The 21,328-nt window shown below is 35.3% G+C and overlaps 1 long non-coding RNA gene across 1 annotated transcript in view; it reads right to left on the bottom strand.

Annotated features, from left to right (window-relative positions):
• Positions 1-8,220: 8,220 nt before the first annotated feature.
• The window catches only part of LOC119236351 (uncharacterized), a 93,313-nt gene continuing 80,205 nt past the window's right edge, over positions 8,221-21,328 (bottom strand). The window contains exons 10-12 of the long non-coding RNA XR_005123035.2: positions 15,850-15,947; positions 15,161-15,288; positions 8,221-8,343 (exon numbers count right to left, since the gene is read on the bottom strand). This is a non-coding gene — a long non-coding RNA (uncharacterized LOC119236351). The remainder of the gene's footprint in view (positions 8,344-15,160; positions 15,289-15,849; positions 15,948-21,328) is intronic.

The following is a 21,328-nucleotide window of genomic DNA, read 5'->3' as shown; positions in this document are numbered from 1 at the left end:
CATGGACCCAGGAATATAATCTATGAGCTTTTGAACCATTCTTTACACTGTACCAGAGTCAACATTTTCAAATTCAAACCTGATTATATTATTCTTAATTGGATCCATTCTAAACCTTTCTAACTACCCATTGCTCATACGATTAACTTGACATATAAATCTCTCTATAGTTTGGTCAACCATGAAAACTTCAACTTATAATACTCTTGCACTTCTCCATGCTCCAGGCTTAGGTTTATTGAATTCCTAAAATGACCATGTTCTCTCACACTACTGGAGTTTTAAATTTTACATAGGCTCTTTTTCAGTCTGGAATGATTTTTCCATTGTCTAGACTCCCGATTACCTTATTTATTTTGTACTCTCCCTTCAAAGTTCAAGATTGACTTCATTTCACTGTTAAATCATGTAATAGTCTAATATTATTTTCTTTCTTTTTTAAAAAGATTTATTTTTATTTATACAAGAACTGGAGTACAGGCCAGAGGTGTGTGGGGGGGGCGGGGTGAGAAGATTCACCAGAGACAGAGCGGAGAGCAGAACAGACAGATGGACAAAAGACACTGCTGAGGGTAGCAGTGGGCAAAGTAGGAGAGGTCTGCCACGCCATGTGGGTATCTCCCTGGCTGGCCAGGAATTAAACCTCAGCTGCAGAGGCTGCGGACAGCTTCACAGCACTGCGCTCAACCCGATGTGCCACTGGGGAGGCCCTAGCGCATATTTTTATGTGCTTCAGTCTGGGTATATTCCATTTTAATATTTTTACCATGAAGTATAAAAATATAAATATAAAATAACACAGAAATGCAGCAAAAAACAATAGACAGTTCAATGACTTATCACAAAGAGATCACTCTTGTAACCCTCTAAACATGTCGATAGAATTTTGCATGCAGAAACTGACATCTTTGTCCTCTTTTGAGTTTCCTTTTTGGATAAATTTTATATTTTAGCTATAAATCTAATTTCCATTATCTTTATATACTGTGTCAGTTGTTGTAAATTGGATTTCTTTAACTTTAGAAAAATGTGAACTAGCAAAAGCTTTACATATTATATATCATTTTAATCCCATTAGGGTCTGCAATAATGTTCTACTTTTCAGTCCCTTTATTATTTATGTGTGGGTGTATTTTCTTTCATTAGCCTTCTCAGAATCTGTCAGTGTTATTAGTGTTTCAGAAAAAACTCTGGGATTTATCAACCCCTCTATTATGTGTTTATTTTATAGGCTGGTTACTATTTTCTATGTTCACATTTATGATTATTATTTTTTTTAATTTTATGTATTTTATTCCAATATTACTCTCTGTTCTTTTTCTGTTTGGTCATTGATTTTTGAAGTCTCTATTCCTTAGTCTAATTTCTCAAGTTTTGATATATGTTAATTTTATTGTTTGGCTAAAAAATGTCATTATTGCTTCTTCACCTAGGAATAATTTTGTCCTAATCTTCTATTGATTTCTAGGTTAATTGAATTTTGAACAGTGAATACATACAGAATAATTATGGTCCTTTGAATATATGAGACTTACATGATTGATTTTTGAGTTTCATATGCATTTGAAAACAATGTGTATTCTTCAGTTTTAGGTATTTTATACTAAACCTGTTATGGCAAGTTTATTAATTGCCATTTGTAAATCTAACCCTCACTGTATATTCTACTACAATTAGAGAGTGTGATTATCCCATTACAACTGTAGATTTATCTATTTTTCCCTTGTAGTTCCATGAATCTTTGTGTTATGTATCTTAAAGCTATGTTATAGTGTATACAGGATATAAAGAAATATGGATTTTTAGGTAAAGTGAAACTTTATCATTATTAAGTTTTTCTGTTTGTTTCTATTAAGTCATTTTGTTTATCTCCAAGTCTACTTGGTCTAATATTAAAGAAGCTAAACCAATATTTCATTTGCATAATTTTCATGTTGACTAATACAACTTTATCCATATTGTATTTTTATTTTTCTACATCCTTATGTTTTGTATGAATCCCTTAAAAATAGCATATGAATTCAAACTATACTACAAAGCCATAATCATCAAAACTGCATGGTATTGGAACAAGAACAGACATACAGACCAATGGAATCGAATAGAAAATCCAGAAATAAACCCACAGATTTATGGTCAACTAATCTTTGACAAAGGAGCAAAGAATATGCATTGGAGCAAAGAAAGTTTGTTCAATAAATGGTGCTGGGAAAACTGGGTCGCTACATGCAAAAGCATGAAGCTTGACCACTACCTCACACCATACACAAAAATCAACTCAAAATGGATTAAAGAACTAGACATAAGACCTGAAACCATAAAATATATAGAAGGAAATATAGGCGAAACACTACGTGATTTGCACATCAAAGACATCTTTACAAACACATCACCCAAAGCAGTGATAGTGAAGGCAAAGATAAACAGCTGGGACTACATCAAATTAAAGAGCTTCTGCACAGCAAAAGAGACAATAACAAAAACAAAGAGAAACCCCACCAACTGGGAGAACATTTTTGCACCCAACACTAATGATAAAGGTCTGATCACAAAAATCTGCAAAGAGCTGATGAGACTCAACAACAACAAAGAAAATAATCCAGTCAAAAAATGGGCAGAAGAGCTAAAAAGAAACTTCTCTGAAGAGGAAATGCAAATGGCCAACAGGCATATGAAAAAATGTTAACATCACTTGTCATCAGGGAAATGCAAATCAAAACTACCATGAGATACCATCTTATACCAGTGAGAATGGCACATATTAAAAAAAACTAGCAACAACAAATGTTGGCGAGGGTGTGGAGAAAAAGGAACTCTTCTGCACTGTTGGTGGGAGTGCAAACTGATCCAACCACTGTGGAGAGCTGTGTGGAGATTTCTGGACCTACTAAACATAGAGCTTCCATATGATCCAGCAATTCCACTCCTAGGTATTTACCCAAAGGACACAGAAACATCAATTCCAAAGAGCACCTGCACTCCTATGTTTATAGCAGCACTGTTTACCATAGCTAAGCTTTGGAAACAACCCAAATGCCCAAAAATAGATGACTGGATCAAGAAGATGTGGTACATATATACCATGGAATATTACTCAGCATTCAAAAAAGATAAACACATGCAATTTGCAGCAACATGGATGGTGCTGGAAGGGATCATGCTCAGCGAAATAAGCCAAAAAGAAAAAGAAAAATACCGGATGGTCTCACTCATAGCAGGAATCTAGAAAACTTAAATAAGGGACCAGGAAAATGAATAACTATAAGAAAGTGAAAATCAAAATCAACAAAAAACTATGAACCAGAGACACTTTTAGGGGGGCAGGGTCGGGAGGAGAGGGATTGGGGTCAGAATGGGGGGTGCTGCCATTGTATGGGGAATATAACAATAAAATTTATTATTTAAATAAAAAAAAAGAAGAGCTATATTAAAAATAAAAAAAAATAGCATATGATTACTTTGGGTTTTTTCTTTTGGTGGGGAGCTCTGTCAATATTTGTGTTTTAAGTGGAGTTAATAAGTTTACATTTAACTTAGTTACTAAAATATGTGTTTAAATATTTAAGATACAGGGCCTCCCTGGTGGTGCAGGGGATTGAGCACAGCACGATGAGGCAATTCACAGCCTTTGCAGCACAAGTTCGATCCCAGGCCAGCCAGGGAGCAACACACATGGCAGAGCAGACCTCTCCTGACTCACCTGCTGTTCCCCTCAGCAGTGTACTTCAGTCAGTCTGCTTGTTCTGTTCCCCACTCTGTCTCTGGTGAAGGCTCTCATGCCCCCCCACTCTGACCCGTACCCCAGCTCTTATATGCATAAATAAATAAATCTTTAAAATAAATAAATAAATAAATAAATAAATAAATAAATAAATATTTAAGATATAATTAAATGAATTGTTTTCTACTTGCCTTACCTGTTCTATATTCTTTTTTTCTTATTTTTTACCTTGAATTATTATTACTTATTATTGCATTATTTCTTCTATTTCTTGGAAATCATACATTCCTTTAGTTTTTTCTTAGTAATTACACTGAAGAATAGAACATAAATTTTGATTTATCAAAGCATAAGGCTAATTGGCATTTTTATCTTTTTTCCAGACAATGCAAAGACCTTTGAACATTTGAATTCTACATCTTATCAGGCTTTTATATTATTAGAATCATTTATTTTAGTTCCACATATAATTTAGAACATTCAAGTTATTTCTGTTATTGATTGATATGGTCAATAGCAAGATATCTAAATTTTCCTAATGCTTCATTGTTGCCTACATTTCTAATTGCCCATCTTCCTGTAGGCAGTATGGTTGTGTCTACCCCAAATTCAACTATTGATCCCTGGTCCCCATTATGACATTTGTGTTGAGATGAAGTCATAGGGGAGGGCCTCATGATAGAAGAAATGTCACTAAAGGAGGGACACCAGCAATCTTGCCCACTTCCCATAGGAACACACTGAGGAGAAGAGAGGAGAGCACAAAGGCAGGCGATACCACCTACATGGCCCAGCTCAAGAAATTTCACCAGGAACCAAATAATCTACCACCTTGATCTTGGTCTTCCAGCCTCCAAAACATTGAGAAATACATTTCTTTTGTTTAAGAGAAAATTGTTTAAGAAGCATTTTGTCTATGGTGATTGTTGTGGCAGCCAGAGGTGACTAACATATATATCTGGACTGATTACCTGTGTGAAGCATATTTTATATTATTTCCTTAAATATAAATTTGCTAGTAATACGTTGAAGGGTGTGTGATTTTCAGGCTTTTCTACCCTCCCATCATTAGGCTTGCCCTTCCTGATGGGGCACCTGCATTTTCTTACATTGTTATGTTCAGTTGTGTTATTTACTTCTGTGGGCCATGGCTGCAGTATTGATATATTTGCCAAAAGAAGCAGAGGCAGGAGAGAGAAAGAGAAAGAAGGGGAGAAAGAATGCCAGAGATGAGGATGTGGAGAGAAAGGAACTCTCCTGCACTGCTGGTGGGAGTGCAAACTGGTCCAACCACTATGGAAAGCTGTGTGGAGATTCCTCAGCCTGCTAAAGATAGAGCTTCCATATGATGCAGCAATTCTACTCCTAGGTATTTACCCAAAGGACACAGAAACATGAATTCAAAAGAGCACCTGCACCCCTGTGTTTATAGCAGCACTATTTACAATAGCTAAGTTTTGAAAACAACCCAAATGCCCCAAAAATAGATGACTGGATCAAGAAGATGTGGTACATATACACAATGGAATGTTATGAGCATTCAAAAAAAGATAAACACATGCAATTTGCAGCAACATGGATGGCGCTAGAAGGGATCATGTTCAGCGAAATAAGCCAGAAAGAAAAAGAAAAATATCGGATGTTCTCACTCATAGCAGGAAACTAGAAAACCTAAATAAGGGACCAGGAAAAAGAATAACTATAAGAAAGAAAAAAATCAAAATCAACAAACAACTATGAACCAAAGACACACTTTGGGGGGGGGGCGGGGGAAAGGAGGGATTGGGGTCAAAATCAGGGGGTTGCAATTGTACGGGGAATATAAAAATAAAAAAATAAATTAAAAAAAGAAAGAAAGAAAGAAAGCCAGAGAGACACAGTAAAGACTTGAGGGGGCTTGGAGGCCTCATGGCCTCCTGGACCCCAGCACCCCTGCCTGTTGTGTACCCAGTTGCCGCACTACACATAAAAGCTCAATAAAAGCCTGAGAAAACCACCAATGGCTCCAGGACTCTCCTTTACCTGCCGTCTGCTCAAATCATAGAAAATCTGCTCTGTGGCCTTTCTGACACTACATACATCTTCTCAGTTTTTGTTCTTCTGAAATGTCTATTTTCCATCCTTATTCATATAGAATATTTTTTATTAGGTTTAGAACTTTGGTTAGGAGCTATTGTACTTCAAAACTTTATTTTATATATATATTATCTTTGTCTTCCATATTCCATTGTTACTATTACTAAATCAATTTTTTAAAAGATTTATTTATGCATACAAGAATTGGGGTGTAGGCCAGAGGTGTCGGGAGTGAGAGGATTCACCAGAGACAGAGTGGGGAACAGAACAGGCAGATCTACTGAAAAACACTGCTGAGGAGATCAGTGAGCGAGTCAGGAGAGGTCTGCTGTGCAATGAGGGAGGCTCCCTGGCCAGGGATTGAACTCATGCTGCTGTGGCTGTGGATAACTTCATACGTTGCTTCTTAACTCCTTGCACCACCAGGGAGGCCCCTATTACTAAATCAATTTTCAATCTGTTATTTCTCTGGAAAATGTCTTTTTTTCCTCTGGCTGTTTCAGATTTTTCTTTTTCTTTTTTTTTTTTTTTGTTTTCAACTTTAGACTTACTATGCTTTAATAATGTGAAATTTATTTTTATTATTTCCTGGGGTTCATAAGGCTTCTTAAATGAATGACTTGATATTTTTGATCAACTTTAGAAAATTCCTTGCCAAACACTGGTAGATTATAATCTTCATGAGAACAGGATCTATATGTTCTTTCAGTCACATTTTATAGTACCCAAAGTGACCAATAAGTATAATGATTTATCAATAATTTTCGTGGGAAACCATATGGATATGTCCTCATTTACTCCTTCTGCTTCTGATGACTATATCTCTCCTTTGTGTCTCAAGTATCCTGTCCTTAAATATATTATACTTCTAATAAGACTGAAACTACTGTGATTCTCAATCAAGGTGCATATCTGTGGATGTATTCAGTTATCCCACATGGGTAAACAAAGCTATGAGATAAATGTAGCCTAACTTATAGAAGCATTTGTGTAGATATATTTATATATAACAAATATAGATAGAGAAAACTCAAGATAATCTTAAGAATCCTCCCTCTCTAGTAGAAACATCACTGAATAGATTGGGGGTGCGTATTTTCATGCAGTTTATATGTATTACCTATTGTCTTTTGCAAGAAGGGTTTAGTGTGTAAAAGGGATCTGAAATCTACTGGAATAAAATGAAAGCTTTGCATTCTTTTTGAAATTAAAAAAAATTGATATAAAGACCAAGAATTTAGGCTATTTTCCCTGATCCCCATTCTCTCTTAAATAGAGATCTTTCAGAAGCAGTATATATACTTTAATCCAGAATTTAGCTGTGTATCTTTGCAAGACCCAAGGCATTGGGATGACATAACATTTAGTCTTTATCATCTCCTATAGTCCCAGAGTTTAGTACAGTTAAAAAGAGCAGTGTAAGAAATGAATAAATACATGAATGATACTATATATTATAGTCATCCTGTCTCTCAGAATAACTTCCTTAGAAAAAAAGGAGTTGGTGGGTGGCAGTCACAAACACTGAAAAAGTCTCAGGAAAGAAACATAAAAAAAAATTAAAGTCAATAAAAGGATGTAAAACATTTACCCATAAAAGGTAAGCACATCTGACAATCTGTTTTAGCAATATTAGTAAAGCTAAAGTGGAACAACTGACATTCTATATAATCATTTTAGTTAATATATTCACTCTAACACATTTTGCATCTATTTGTTTATCTTTGCATAAAGAGCAATAAAAGATCTACTGTTTACTAGCTGCTTAACTTTTGTGAACATAGCATAATTATAAGTGAATTGATAAGTAATGAAAACATTAAGTGTTATGTAAAGATTATGACTCCAGTTCCTAGTAGGGCAATTAAATTTGATGTTTGTTACTCTGTCTCACAGTGAATAATGATATGGTTTCCCTGATGACTATGCAAATAGCTGATTGATAACAATAGAAAAGTGGTTATGGAGGCCAATTCTATTCATTATTAAAGATGTGACTAAGCAATTCATTTTACAATTAAGGTGATTGTAACAATCACTGTGATTAGGTACAGATAAGATCAATGTTGGACCTTAATGAATACAACATAATAAATACATTTTACTTTTTTAATTTATTGAACTATGGTAGGGATAAGAAATGAATGTTATGGAGCATTAGTACTTATAAGCTATGACATGTGTACCAGTGCAGCAGTCCCCTTTGTTCTGAGGGGGGACATCTCAAGAACCCAGTGGATGCCTAAAACCAGGGACTATAATGATAGTACAGAACCCAACATAAACTATGTTTTTTTCTTACAAATACATACCTATGCTCAAGTTAATTTATAAATTAGACACAGTAAGAGGTTAATAGTAACTAAGAATAAAATTAAAAAATAACAACAGTAAAGTGCAATGTAACTTACATGAATGTGGTCTCTTTCTTTTCTCTCTGAAAATATCTTTTGTACCAATATTTTTGAATCATACTTGGCTCAAGGTAGCTAAAACCACAGAAGGCAAAATTGCAGACAAAGGGAGGTGGGCTACTATACATTTGCCTGAAACCAACAAATAAATAACAATATGAAGTATAGTCAAACGTTTCTGAAAGTAAAATTACATAATGTGCAATATGAGTTCATGTGATCTACATAAAATTTGTTGTCTTTTGTTTGCTCTATATTTATTAACTCTCTTTTTAGCAACAGTTTGATAGAAAACTAGTTTCTTTAAAACAAATTTTGTTGATATTTTAAAGACTAAGATCTACCTTTATTTCTGTATTTGACTTGAGTGCTAACATTTCCTGACTATATCAGATATCAGAAGGAAGCAAATGGATAATGACAAATCAGAAAACTTCTGGATTACATCTGTATTGCCCAATAGGCAGACCAGAAATCTAAAGGAATGAACAAAGCAAAGCAACAAAACCATTTTTGGGAAAATTTTCTAATTTATGAAAGGAATAGAATTAGCTATGACGAATATCAAAACTATATTAGGTGTCCTACTAAACGTATTTGATTATTTTGAATGATTTCGCTTTGAATTATACCAGACAGTGTCTGGCTAGGATGTAACATAATTTATAGTGCTTTAAAAGTCTTGCTAAGGACTGACATTTCAGTAACGAAAAAGAGCTGCCTTGGCCCTAAAGAGTAAGATAAAACTCCATATACTAAAATGATGAAATGGTACCTGAGCCACATAGTCTTTTTTTCACAAGGCTGATAGAAGTGTTTATTGGAATTTGGACATACACTGCCTCATGTCACACCCTGAGGCTATTAGGAGTAAAGACTAGGAGATACAGTTGGAAAATGTTTGATGAGCTCATATTATATTATCCTACCTCTTGAAACAAAATCTGACCTAACATTGTAAAGAAAACCAAACTATTCTAAATTACATTGCACTGCTTACTATATAAGAGCATAGACCATTTTGAATCATCAGCCTTTCTCCGTATTTTTAAAATAACTTATTAAAGTTGGTAATACTCAGGTTTCCAAAGTTGCAAGGTGAAAATGATCATTTTAAAAGATAAATTAGTAATTCTAGAAAATGTTTTACTATCAAAAGACAATATTTACAATAACTGCAAATGTTCTTTGCTTGCCACAATTAACCATCTGGCAAATGGGAGATAATTAGGTCATCATTTGGCAATGTGATTTCAATAGACAGGCAGAATACTAATAACAAAATGAGCCAAGTTCATAATCTAATAAAATTCATTATCATTTCTCCAGCACTTCATTTTTGTTTTAAAAGACTTTATTTGCTAATCCTTCAATATCTCTTTGCTGAAGATAAATAATAGAGCACATTCTCAATTGATAGACATTGGAAACTGAAAATAAACATGAAGTAATTTGTCCTTGGTCATACTGCCAGTTTTGAAAATGGTCATATTATTGATTCAGCCTCTGATACTTTCTGACACAATGCACTCAACAAATATTTTCTGGATACTTGTTAGCACTATGTTGGTCACTATAACGCCAATCATGAAGACAGCAAAGTCCTGATACAAATGAGTTAAGAGAAAGAAATGAGAAAAAAATTAAATGCAAGCTTTAATGTGAAGTGGTAACACACAGTTTAGAATAACCAATTATTTAGCAATTAGGAGCAGTCAAAAAATGTTTCATAAAATGAGTCACGAGGATATATTTCAAAAAGTTTGAGAGGAAACCAATTAGCTGTGGGATTTTAAGAAAATAGAAGTCTAAAGCGACTTTCTTTTATTCCTTCCTTTTTTTCTTTTAATTGAAGTGACAATGTAGGTAGCAACCTTAAAGAGTAAAGACAGTTGATGCAGAGTAGCACATTTGAAAGAGAGAATAATGAGTTCAATTTCTATATCACTGAATTTGAGGTTGGATAATACAGAACTTCCTGTTTAAATTCTGGAGCTATTAATCAAGATACAAGTGATACTGAAATAATAGTAACAAAAAAAGACTGGCCAGGGAGAAATTACTGAATAAGAACAAACAAAGACTGAGAATGGAGTTCAGAGGTAACATTGTGTTTAGGAGATGTGGAGAGAGGCCAGTAAAGTATTTTAAGAAGGACTTGTCAGAACTATACAGAGAAGCAGAATATACTGTCATAGAAACAAATAGAAGATCAAAAGAAGGGTGAACCAGTCAGGTTCTATTTTCTCAACTGATGCTATGTAAAAAATATACTAGTGCTTACAACAAAATATCAATTTTTCTTGTATATTGATTTATGGATCAGCAAGAGCAGCTCTGCTTCATGCTTTGAGCAAGCTGTACTTGATTCGAGGTACAGGTTGATTTCAGGTGTTTTCTATGTGTTTCCTAGTTTTTCCAGACCACCACTAAGTGGCATGTTTAATGGCAGGTAAGGAAGGCATGAGGAGCCATTTATATTTAAAGCCTTTGCTTATCTCATATCTATTAATATCCTATTGACTAAAACAAGTCCTATAACAAAGGATCAGAGATACACATTCCACCGACTATAGCAATGGATGTTTTGCAAAGTCATCTGGAAAATGGCATTAAGGATTTGTAGTTCTATAATATGGATACAGTAAAGAATTGAAAACAACAATCCAAAGCACAACAGAAGAATGTGATCAACTGTCAAGATTCCAAATAGCAGAAGATCTAGACTGATAAGAGTTTATTGGAATATAAAGGTGCAAACTCATCTCCAAAAGAATCCCCTATAGCACTGATTATCTACTTTATTTTTTGGAGAAATAGAAATATATGCTCTCTTAAGAAATACTGTGCCCCCCAGCACCCCTGCCTGCCACGTACCCACTGAACCCCAATAAAAGACCTGCAAAAACCCCAAAAAAAAAAAAAGAAATACTTGTGGGGCCTCCCCGGTGGCGCTGTGGTTGAGCGCTGGGTTGCGAAGCTGCCCGCAGCCTCTGCAGCACTGGTTCAATCCCCAGCCGCCGGGCGAGGGTCCCACATAGCACACAGACCTCTCCTTCTGCCCACTGCTCCTCTCAGCAGTGAACTTCATCAGTCTTCCTGTTCTGCTCCCTGCTCTGGCTCTGGTGAATTCTCTCACCCTCCCATACTTCTGACTGTACCCAGTGCTTGTATAAAAAAATAAATAAATCTTAAAAAAAAAAATACTTATAAATGAAACTAGCTCAATTAAATCAAAATTTCTGATGCTGAAATGTAGATATTTCTTGCTTTTTTAACATTTCCTCAGGTAATTCTAATGTACAGGAAGGATTTATAGAAAACATTTGCATTGTTCAGTGGATGTTGACAAAAAATATGAATAGCCTCAATCACATAATTTATTTTTATATTTATGCCTGTGTATATGGTGTGTGAGTATGTGTATATGCACTAAAAGGTAGAAAGAAGGACACAAACATCATGGTAATTACAGGATTTGGGGGAGAATAAATGCTTTTTATTTTATCCTTTGTAATTTTTTGTTTATCTAAACTTTCTGCAGTTAAATATATATCTTCTAAAATTTGAGACAGCAAATAAACATTACTACATAGAAATTCAGACAAATGCAGATGCTCAGAGTAGAAACTACCAAATATTAGAGATTCATGAAAACAGAATAATCTCTGGAAAGTAAAATGATATATTTTGGTACCTGAAGAAAAAGAAGACACTGAAAACTTACTATTCTCTGTAAGTGACCGACCATGAATGGGTTAAAAGATCTAAAAAGATCAGGAAGTGGGATAAATGGAGTGATATACTTTCCTTTGACTCTAAATGGTTCAAGATTTAAACCCAAAATGTTGCCACAAGGATCTAACTATACTGTGAAATACCAGGTGAAAGTAAGATCGAGAACAAGTTAGTGACAGGTCAGTGTCTAATAAGAATTTATTTCCCCTGTCTTTCATGAAACTTAATGTTAAAATTGATCTTTTCATACCATGAAATGGGATAATTTTTCATCTCAGTTTGATCATATCAGGCATATCTTTACCTCTCCAATTGAGGACAAAAATAAAACATACCACTCCAATAGAAAAAAAAGGGAAAAAAAAAACTGGAATAAAATGGAGATGAGGAAAAAGTAGCAATTGCCAAAAGTTTGAATATATAAATATGCAAATGTAATATATCCTAGACTTTAACTCAGTTGATTTGTTGAGCCTTCACAAAAGATATGGGCAAATTTATGACCCATTTCCCTCCGTCTTTTAAAAAATTATTTCGTTTCTGAGCACTGAAAGGGGAAGATAGTCTGCATTTTTGTAAATAAATGTTCCTGTGGTTTGTGAGATCTAGGCACATATGTTTCAAGCATAAATGTTTTCTACTGGGAACTCTATAGAAAACCTATTATCGAGAATTAGATGATTTCATGCCTCATAAGTTTAATACTAACTGGCAGAAGTCAAAAGGAATTAACTTTTTCCAACTGTGTCACAACTCTAAACATTGTGCCAAACATCCTGGTATTTTAAAATTGACTGGGTAAAATAGTCCATTTGTATTGAACTCCCAACTAATAATTGTTTTTGTTTTTATTACTGCTTTTGCTATTGCGCTTATTAATGGGAACCAAATATATGCCCCCTCATGACAAAAGATAACCCATACCTCTAAAGTTACTAGTGTTTCATGTAACAGTAGTTACATAACTTACTTAATACTCTTAAACTACTTCTATATGAATATTAATATTACTGAAGAAAATGAGATAGTTGTAACTTAAAGACACAATTACAAAAAAAAACTTTTGTTTTAAGCTATGTATAATTTCTTCCATAAGAAACCCTGAATATTTACAGTCTAAGCAAAGTTCAGTGGCTGTCCTATGCATGTTAATGACAGAAATGAAATAGCTGAATTCTCAAACTCCATATCCCACATATTTAACTGTACTCTGAGTATCTCTCCTTTATTCAGAGGAAAGATTCAGAGAGCAGAACCACATGATCTCTCCCCCATGATACTGCTAATGATCATTGCTTAGTAGAGGGAACAAATTTTCTCTTATGCAAAACCTATCAACCTGAAGACATCCAAAGATCTCCATGTCCAAAATGAGCTTTAAGTTCTGCCCTAAGATCCCTTTAACCACTATGGACCTCCAGGGAGACAACTATTGCAAATGTACTCAGCATGCAGTAGCAGTAATCCTGAATGGTTTTGAAGCCAAAGAAATAACCCCTCTCACAGTTGAGAGCTCAAAGGGAGGTGAAACTCTTGATACATTAGTACTGCAAGAACATCAGTAGAGGGTAACATTGAAAAGTGGGGAGCAGGTCTCCCAGAAACATAGGAACTAGGTTCAGTCTTACTTCCAAAAAACAATTAATGCACAAATAGTTATTCCTTTTAGCATAGAGGGATTCATTTACCATTTCTTTAGATTAGTACCACCTATTGAGGCAGGCTATGTTTACCCAGGCTACAAGATTACATTTGACTTCATCTACTAATAGAGTGAACAACAAAGAAGTGTAACCAGATTCAGAATAAAATAACATCTGTGTGCTTTGTTAAACATAGAGAATACTGCCCTGTCCATGGAGGACTATGGGTATCTTGGCAGTGGGTGTGGGTCAGGACATGCATCTGAAAAGGTGAGATGTTATGCCTCTAGTTGATAAATAATGTTGTAAACCAACATATTTCAATTTAAAAAAGTAAGACAAGAAAAGGGGGCATATAAAATTCTCTAATTGGCAGTTATACTTTAAAATTGTTATGCTAAAATTGCATGCATTGATACATTAAATTGTGAAAAATAATAACCATGTATAATTAAATCAAATATAATTAGAAAATTTAAAAATATATAAAGGAAACAGGAAAGTCCAAGTGGTCACATAAGATAGCAAAAGTAGAACAGGTTCTCCTCTTCATGGTACCCATGGAAATGCCTTTGCTCACTAACCAGACTGGAAAAGATCAATTGCAACCTATTACTTTCAAAGAAGAAATAACAATCTGTAGCACTCAAGCAAGCCTTCTTTTTTAAAGCTCTTGATTAGAAAATGCCATAAACATGTATAGCATTTAAAATATTGTATTTATTTTTAGTACATTGATTTTTTGAATAGCTATTTAATGATATCTAATTAATTATAAACATTACTAAAGATAAAATCTTGTAAAATGGCATCTGTTTGGGGCTTCAGAGTAGAAGGAGTGCTTGCACAAACATTTTTTTTTCCTGTAATTGAAATGTTATTTACCTCTTCCTAACAGACTAAGCTGTCTACAGGAGTGGTATTTAAAGGTAATGCTGGATTTTCATTTCCTCTATTCTGGCTGTGAATATCTCCTGACACCACCATCCCCACTCTTTTTTTCTTAGATGTCATGAAAGGGCAAACTCAAATATCCAGTGTTTTCATATAAAATGTCATTCATCACATGGTTATACCCATCCATTTATTTCAAATCATTATTGAGAGAGGTCTCAGAAGAAAAACCTTAGGAATAACTCATGTGACATTAAATCTAAAATAAACCCAAAATGTAATCTGCATAAATTCAGACACAACTGTACTAACCATAATTTATAATAAGTTATTCATTTTTCTCTTTCTGTAAATGGGTGCTTATATTCTTAAGCAAGTTAGATCATTTGTTTTAAAAAACCTACTTCTTAAAAAATTTCCATGGTGAAAAACTATTGACAGCTTTCCATGACTCAATAGTATACTTTGAAAGACCAATTTGATGGTAGCCATTTGATCTCTGAATGACACATATTCCAGAAGGAGGTTTAATTATACATCTGACTCCCACTCACCCATTTGGCAGAGTTTCATTTGATTTTTATTATCCATAAGACTTGAAAACATGAGATATAGCTTTATGTTTCATTCCTTTTTATCCACTAAGAAAGCAGAGTTTGGAAACTGAAGTTCACCTTCTTATAGATGCAATTTGTTGTTCCTTTTTGCTTTGGGACTGACAATTTTATTCCAAAAAGGAAAATATATTTTTCTTCTGGATACTTTTGATTAGACAACTTGACTAGGAGTCTCCTTTCTCCCACTTTAGGCCACAAGTTATAGAGTGGAAAAAAAAAAAAAAAAACTCATTACTAAGAATCCTCCCAACATTCCCATCCAATGAACAACTTTAATACACTCCAGGGAATTGGTAACCTAAGATTCAGAGATAAATGGGAATGAGATCTATAGCCTATGGGTCCCAAATTTCTGCCACCTTCCCAATTGAAATGTATATACAGTGAAGATTTGAATGCAGCAAAGTAGTTAAAGAGTACCCTACGACTTTCTGAATGATTTGAAATTTAGTATTTGTCTTGTCACTGCATATGTGTTTTGGCCAAATCATTCAAAATCTCTAAATCTCAGTCTTCTTTGTCTTTAAAATGAACATTATACTAAAAATTACTTCCCAAGGTTATTGTGACTATCAAATAAAATAATGCATGTAAAATACTTAGCCCAGTGTCAGACACATAGTAAGAGGAAAATAAGCAATCACTGTAAAATGACTCAAGTACTTTGCTATTTAAGAATCCAAAGATCAGTAAGTTGGTTCTTCACAAAATTCATAGACTGGTGAGACACAGACAAGTAAAAATACCTTTCATGTGCTGGGGAACAAGCCAGTTGCTATGGGAGCACAAAAGGAGAAAATTCCAGGCCAGAGAAGGGGAACAGTTAAGGTACCATGACATTTGCCTGAAACATGGAAAGGTTTTGGTTAGACTATGTAAAGGAAGGTTGTTAAAAAATCAGAAAGAGAGGACCTCCCAGGTGGCACAGCGGTTGGGCGCTGGGCTGCGAAGCTGCCCGCAGCCTCTGCAGTGCTGGTTCCATCCCTGACCGCCAGGCGAGGATCCCACATGGCATGCAGCCCTCTCCTGCCGTGCCCGCTGCTCCCCTCAGCAGTGTGTTTCGTCCGTCTGCCTGTTCTGTTCCCCACTCTGGCTCTGGTGAATTCTCTCACCCACCCGTGCTTCTGACTGTACCCAGTGCGTGTATAAATAAATAAATAAATCTTTAAAAAAAAATCAGAGAGAGAAGAGATCCAGTGTGTCCCAAGGAGCCTAATTTATTAAGTCCCTAAGTAACTAAGGCATAGGCATTAGCCAATATTCTTGTGTTTATCTTCCTTTAAGAACATAAAGCAGGGGCCTCCCCGGTGGCGCAGCAGTTGAGTGCTGGGCTGCAAAATTGCCCGCAGCCTCTGCAGTGCTGTTCGATCCCAGGCCACTGGAGAGGGTCCCACATAGCACACAGATCTCTCCTACTGCCCGCTGCTCCCCTCAGCAGCGTACTTCCTCGGTCTGCCTATTCTGCTCCCTGGGCCTGCTCTGGCTCTGGTGAATTCTCCCGCACTTCTGACTGCACCCAGTGCTTGTATAAATAAATAAATAAATCTTTTTTTTTTTTTTTTTAAAAAAAAAGGAACATAAAGCAGAATTTGCCTTCTCTCCTGAACGAAGCATAAGGATACAGCTAAGCACAAAATCATGTCATTCTGCTTCTATAGAAGCCTCACCAAATTTTCTTCTACTTTAAAAAAAAAAAACACTAGAAAGGAAAGGGTAGGTATTTTATTATTTTTGCATAAAATGTAATGAAATGTAAATTTACTAATACTATTAATGGATTACAGCTATGAAAAAAAATTCTTAAACATCCATACTATCCTAAATATGACTCACCACTATGGAATCTTTCTAGTACCCACTGTCCTGTTAAGAGGCTTTACATTTAATCTGATTCTTAACAATTTGGTTCCAATAAAGCCCATTCATCTTTTAGGTAAACTTTTGGGTGGTTTTGGAATGCATTAATGTTACTGCAGGTATAAATGTGCTTTGTGTCTTTTCCTTGCATCAGTTACAAACTATTATATTAGGAGCTGTTTATTTTCAATTCAAATTTTAGAGTAGCTTAGGTAGTGTTGAAGAGATTCAACTCTTGTTTTAGAAAGGTTCCCATTTTCTTTCTAGTCATTTGAATCCAGCTGGGAAATAAATTTTCCATTAGAACTCACTATTCAGACACTGAAAGTTTAGACTTCAGCTATTACTCCTACTTCTAAAAAGGTTTACAGTTACAGCAAATGATACCTGCTACTTTTCATCCTTGCCACTCCCATACATACATAGATTTAGAATAAAGCATTAGTAAATAAAAACCTAAAATTTTATTAACATAGTTTATATTTTATTGTAGGCTTTATAAACCATGATTAATAAAAAAACAACCAATGAAGTAGAATGAAAATTAATAGTGAAAGTGATATTAGAAGTCACATGAGTAAAATATTTAACAGAGAAAGGAGTGATCAAATGCACCAAATATTGGTAGAGTTAAATTGAATGAGAACTCATTCAATTTCAGAACTCATGGCTGAGAACTGATGCTGTGTTTTTAGCTATGTGGAGGCCTTTAATGACCTTGACAAAAGCAATTTCAGTGGAAGGACAGAAGACTTACTGAAGTAGGTTCAAGTAATAATGGCTGGAAAGTAACCAGAGAGCATGAAGATACAAAACTCATATGAATAATTCTGCTATAAAGGGGAAACATTGGAGAAGTAACTGAGATATATATAGGTTAAAAGAGGAAGTTTGGAGAAGTAACAAAGCATTTGTGCATACAGAAAGATGTGATAAGTGAGGGGAAGATGGTGAGAAGGATGACTATTCAGGAGAGAGGGGAAATGGTGGAACAATATCCTTAATTAGACCAACATAGATTAAAAGAAATTTACCCTCTAGGTAGAGAGATTGGCCTTTTCTCGGAGCACAGGCATTTCAACATTTAAAGAAGGTTGACGCAGATGGACAGTTTGTTGTGGTGGCAGGAATTTGCTGAAATTCTCTTCCAATTAAATTTACTTAAATAAGTAACAAGAATTTAATCTGAGATTGAGGATGAAGGAATGTGTTTTAATAGCTTAAGAGAGGACATTATGTGAAATAATTATAGAAGAGAGCTGAAGGGTGAAAAAACTAGAAAAATCTAGCATAATTGTCAGCATTAAGAGTTCACTTTAGGTTAGTGATCCTGAATTTAGAGTGAAACCATTCAGCATGGTTGTGTGTTTTCTCCTGCAATGTTCAGTTATAGAATAGCAATTAGCAATTAAGGAAGGTTGTAATTTTGATAAGTGAATATGATGAGACAACAAAGGGGCAAGAAATTCAGGAGTACATACAAGAGAATGATTATAGTGATTGTTCATGGTATTTTAATTCTAAACAGATGGTAGTCAAGCCATGAGGTAATAAGGAGCAGAGAAAAAGTGACAAAATCAATGAGTTCTATATCCTTGTGATGTAAAATTATTGCTGGATTTAGAGTACTAGAAGGAATTTTGGATGAAAGGATAAGTGTACATGAACAGAGAATTAAATGCTTGGAATTGAAGTCATGTTATGACAGGTCTAGGTTCTGGCCACAAGAGTGAATATCTAAGGTAGGTGAAAATTAAGAAAATTAGAAGAGAGAAGTTCAAAGAAATGAAAGTCTGAAGTACTGAAAGGAAAATCTACATGGATATTGATGTCCTCACAAATTTTGATAATGGTGTTTTTAAGAAAGAAACTGAGCCTGTAGATAATGTCTTTAAGTAAGAGGATTAGATGATAACAAAAAAGTGTGTGGTTGGTACAATTTTATAGCATGAGGATCAAAGTTGAAGGTTTAGGCAAGAGGGAGAGAGAATAAACTGAAAGCAGTTAGGAGACAAGAATGACAACCATACTCTATAGTCTCCTTCAGACAAAACATTACAAGGACAGTGGAAAGGACAACCACTTGAAATGGTTTTAAGGAAAGCAGCATCCTCAGGTAAGAGTTAGATTTGAATCAGAAGAAGGTGAGGACAGAGGAGATTTCTTTGAAGGGCACTGAAAAGAGCAGAGAAAAAATCTTAAAAGTCTCAGGAGTTGAAAAGAGTGATGTTAGAAATGTACAGTCTTTGGGAATCTAGAGGAAGACGGAGGAAGATAGACTGGCTCTTCTTGTGCTGATCAGCATTAAAAGGCCATCTGAATCAGATGTATGTCAAATATAGCCTTGAAAGACAGGTATCCAACAGTCCAGGCATCAGACTATGGTAAAGGGAACCTGGCCTTTGGTTTAGGCCAAGCTTCACAATAGGAGATAAACTAGTTCTTCTGTTATGATCAGGAACTGGGTTTCAAGACTTGTGGTTATAGCATTGCAAGACATGGAAGAAACTTGAATTTCCACTCTATATTGTATTTCCCGCTCTCTATATTAATTTCTGGGTGAGTACCAATATTTCTCCTGACAGTACCAAGAGATTTAAAGGATTTTCTTCAGCAACAGAGAAACTATATGGCATGCTGGTGGTGACACCGCCTCTCCAAGAATTGTTTTAATGCTTTATCTTTTGATTTCACAGAAGAGTAACACCGTCTACAGGAGGCCAAGTCAAAGAGAATTAGTTTCATACATTATTGCCCTATTTCTCAGGTTATTCCTTTTCATGTATTATGGCCTGGCTTCTCAACCACTGAAACAATGTTTGTCCATTAAGCCTATGATGCTATTTGCTAATCTTGCTTAAAATATCCTTGATGACAGTAAAGCCAATCAATAGGAAAAAGAAATATATAATAACGCCTGTGACTGATCCCAAAGCTAGGGGGGCCAAGACCAAAACAATAGAAGAGATGCCCAGTGCTTATTTAGGCAACTAAGACAATCATTTCCCCACATAGAGGAGGCTAAGTATCTTCCTTATCATGGTGTTGATCTATATAGAAGATAACTATATCATTTATTTCCTAAATGAAAGGGAAGAGCACAAGGGACTATGGTGATGGTGCACAGGTGAATTGGGGGTGGTATATGGGGACTACACCAAAGACAAAGCATGCAGTTCACCTCCTTGGTGGCGCAAGGGGTTGAGCACAGTGCTGTGAAGCTGTCCACAACCTCTGCGGCGGCGTGGGTTCGATCCCCTCGCTGGCCAGAGAGCTACCCACATGTGCAGCAGACCTTTCCTGTCTCTCCCACTGTTCCCCTCAGCAGTGTATTTCAGTCAGTCTGCCTGTTCTGTTCCCCACTCTGTCTGAGGTGAATCCTCTCACCCCCCCACACCTCTGACCTGTACCCCAGTTCTTGTATACATACATAAATCTTTTTAAAAAAAGGAAAAATGATGTAAAATATGTATAAAATTTAAAAAAATGCAAAGAAAATAAATAAAAGCTAAAACAATAAAATGATATAGTCAAAGAAGGTGCTTGTTCAGAATTACTCCTGATGCACAGGATTAAACCAGACTGTTAGGAATGGCTCCCAGACCACAGCCATTATAAATCTGAAACTGCTGGGGAAAGATACTCAACCACATAAAAGAAACAGCCTGCGAGTCTAGTTATCCACTGCAGAAAGGAAATGAGTCATTAGAAGGATCAATCAATTAGAGGCGGCTCTTCCCATAATGGACACAAGTGTTTCATATAGTTGAGCAAGAATGGTATTCATGGCTGCAGTGAATTATAGTGATGCTGATTAAGAGAGAGTATATAAGAATTATGTTGTGGGACAAAGAAGGAACTAATCAATTCCAATGAGGTGGAGCTGCTTTGGTTCGGTCCTAAAGAATTAGTTGAATGACTACGACATGCATAAACAGAAGGAATGAAATGTGTAACGATAACTAGGAAGCAACATCAAATTTCAGGAAATATTACTAATTCAATGTCTATCAATAATAATGATTACTATCATTTGTCAAGTGCATACATTATTCCAGGAATTGTATTAAACTCATTTCAACCACTCAACATGGACCAGATTCTGTACTATAACCTGTTTATAGAATAATAGTCCAACTGCAGAAATTTTGAAGAATGATGCAGATATTTCCTGAAGTTTTCTTTATTGGAGAGGCAAGGCAGTTTTATATATAGCACCTCATAGGAGTTTTTTATGAATCTTTTAGCTCTCCTTGTGGTACTCCTGCTACACAATAGTTCCCAATCTTGCAAGCTATGAATTTTCTCCTCATTTGATCTCTGTGGCTGTTTCACCATCCATGTTATTCCTTCCTCCATCTCTGTCTC

Source organism: Talpa occidentalis, unplaced genomic scaffold, assembly GCF_014898055.3.
Source record: "Talpa occidentalis isolate TD23 unplaced genomic scaffold, MPIMG_talOcc4v2.1 talOcc4.9, whole genome shotgun sequence".
NCBI lineage: Eukaryota > Metazoa > Chordata > Mammalia > Eulipotyphla > Talpidae > Talpa > Talpa occidentalis.
This window is presented reverse-complemented; position numbering and strand designations above follow the sequence as displayed.